The 2718-nt window shown below is 46.7% G+C and overlaps 1 long non-coding RNA gene across 1 annotated transcript; it reads left to right on the top strand.

The window, feature by feature from the left end:
* Window positions 1-505: 505 nt before the first annotated feature.
* Window positions 506-1070, top strand: LOC144164530 (uncharacterized). The gene is made up of 2 exons (XR_013321209.1): window positions 506-677; window positions 766-1070. It is a non-coding gene; the product is annotated as an uncharacterized LOC144164530 (long non-coding RNA).
* Window positions 1071-2718: the final 1648 nt, after the last annotated feature.

The following is a 2718-nucleotide window of genomic DNA, read 5'->3' as shown; positions in this document are numbered from 1 at the left end:
CAACGTGCGGCTGGCATACGCAACTACTTGTTCCGTAGAAGAAGCAGTGCATTGCAAGAGCACACCCAGCTGAAAAAAACCATTGGCCGACCAATTGGTCCAATTTGCCACCCAATTGGTCCAAATGGAATCCCAATGGGTCCAAATGGACATTGGCTCTAACTATAAAGTTAATACTACTGACTGCTCCAACATGATGACCCAATCGGGGAGCCATTTTGGATAGTATTTGGATAGTATTCAATTACGACATCAATTGGCTGAAATTTAATTCTCTCTCTCACTCTTAATTTGAAACCTTCAGAAATGTTCAGAACTTCAACCTTTACAAATGTATATTTATGAGGCAATTAATTTTGATATTACAATCAGCAATTCAAGATAAAGTCCTTAAAAAACATAACAAACAAACACTAATGAAAACTTTCCGACACGAGTAGCAAAACTGTTTTGAAATAAAACCCCGATCCAATCCAATCGAATCCAATCCATAGGTCGTAGGCGTGTTGGTCGGTTGCACACGCAGTCTTCTCTGACTGCATTGGAAATGTAAGGTGGTCTGCAAGAGTGTGAGAAGTGGCGACGATGATGTCGCACACCCATAGCAGTGTGTTTCAAGATGCATCTTTACGCTGAACGCCGCTAAGCCTCGCACCGAAGGAAGCGTGTCTGTTTATGTGAGTATACTGTTTATATGTGAGTTTTCCTTGCCATTTTCACTCCTCATAGCGTGAGCGGTGTTATTAAGAATTAATTTGTCTGCAGGGCTGTTCATGTTACGATTGACGGGTTCACGACATCGCCGCGCAACGCAGTTCGCCATGCACGGGACGTTGTTGAAGAGGTGAGCTCACGCCACGCAACATTTCAGTGCCTTGTTGTTTTAATGCGCGAAACTGCGGTTTATTATAAAGTTAACCCATTGTTCGCTTTTGCCACTCACTTTGTGAAGGTCCAGCCAGCCTGCGGCGAGCGGAGCGCGGCATGGACAATGGCCTGTGAAAAATTGCTTAAACGACGAACTGTCTGCATGCTGTGTATACAAACAGAGCAATAAAGATATTCATTCATTCCAAGAGTTCTTGTATTTGTGATACAGGTAACCAGCGCACTGCAGCGGCAGCTCAGATGGAGTGGCTGCGGCAGTGGGATGAACCAACTAAAAGTGCAACAAGTTGGCGGCCAATGGGAAGACCTATTGGCGTTCCAATGGGTCGGCCAATAGGTCGCCTAATTGGACGGCCAATGGGTCGCCCAATTGGCCGGCCAATGGGTACGCCAATGGGTGCCTAAAACATTATTGGTCGGCCAATGGTTTTTTTCGGCTGGGCAGCCCCAATACCATGGCCACTGGCGTCAGTGTGGAGTATTGTTGGGGCGTTTTCATCAAAATGGCTGAGCACAGGAGAAGTGAGGGCCTGCTTGAGTGTCATAAGCGCCTTTTCACAATCTTGCGACCAGTCAAATGATGAATTGGCAGCGAAGAGTTTGTGCAACGGTGAAGCAATTGTAGAAAAGTTGCGAATAAAACGACGGAAGTACGACGTCAATCCAAGGAAGCTGCGAAGCTCTTTCTGACGGAGGGGCCGGTGAAAATTTTTGACGGCCGCAATTTTATCGGGATCAGGACGAATTCCATCTTTGCTCACAACATGACCCAACACTTTGATCGATTTACTTGCGAAGTGACATTTTTTTGCATTGAGTTGCAGGCCGGCAATACTGAGGCAAGTTAAAACTTGATCCAGGCGCTGGAGGTGCTCTCCAAACGTGGAAGATAAGATAACAATGTCGTCGAGGTAGCACAGACACGTTATCCATTTCAATCCACGAAGAACATTGTCTATCATACGCTCGAAGGTGGCCGGGGCGTTGCAGAGCCCAAACGGCATGACATTAAATTCGTACAGTCCATCGGGTGTTGCGAAAGCGGTTTTTTTTTATCGGCCTCATGCATGGGGATCTGCCAGTATCTGGATCGAAGATCAAGACTAGAAAAATATTCTGCTTCTTGCAAGGTGTCTAAAGCATCGTCGATCCGAGGCATCGGGTACACATCTTTTAGTGTGATTTTGTTGAGTTCCTGGTCATCACCACGGGCGATCACCAGGAACTCGCGGAAGGATGAACTATGTTTCTTTTCAGCATGTCGTCGACGTTTTCTTCAATAATTTTGCGCTCTTTAGGCGACACACGGTACGGGCGTCAGCGAACGATGCAGGAACCATCCGTTTCAATCCGATTGGTGACCGCTGAAATCTGCCTCACAACCGAGATGTGAGAGTCGAATATTGCCTTGTGTTTGGCCAGCAAGGTCAACAGTTTTCCGGTTTTTTCTGTGGTAAGGTCAGGTTTGATAACTGCACCAGCAGGAAAAGACTGCAATTTGGGATCCGATGAATTATTCGTAGGTGATAAGGGGCTAAGAGGAAGAACCACTGCAGCGTCATCGCAGGGAACGAAAGCAATAGTGGCGTTTTCAGGTACCAAAATTGTCTCGGTGTACTATTGACTACGGCGAGAAAGGCGGACCCTTGAAAAACGGACAACGCACGGGGGTATTAGCAGTCCTCTAACTAAGAAATTCCCGGTTGGCGCAATAGACCCTATGCGAAATTGCTTGGTGATCTAGCAACACTGATGTAAACAAGACCGTCCGCCATATTGGTACGGGCGACGATCGCGAAGTCTCGTATTGTTTACTGTGGAAGAGTAGGT

The sequence above is a fragment of the Haemaphysalis longicornis genome, unplaced genomic scaffold (assembly GCF_048455015.1).
Source record: "Haemaphysalis longicornis isolate Haplotype H1 unplaced genomic scaffold, Haemaphysalis longicornis Haplotype H1 scaffold_1, whole genome shotgun sequence".
NCBI lineage: Eukaryota > Metazoa > Arthropoda > Arachnida > Ixodida > Ixodidae > Haemaphysalis > Haemaphysalis longicornis.
The sequence above is the reverse complement of the archived record's forward strand: the minus strand, read 5'-3'. Positions and strand labels throughout refer to the sequence as shown.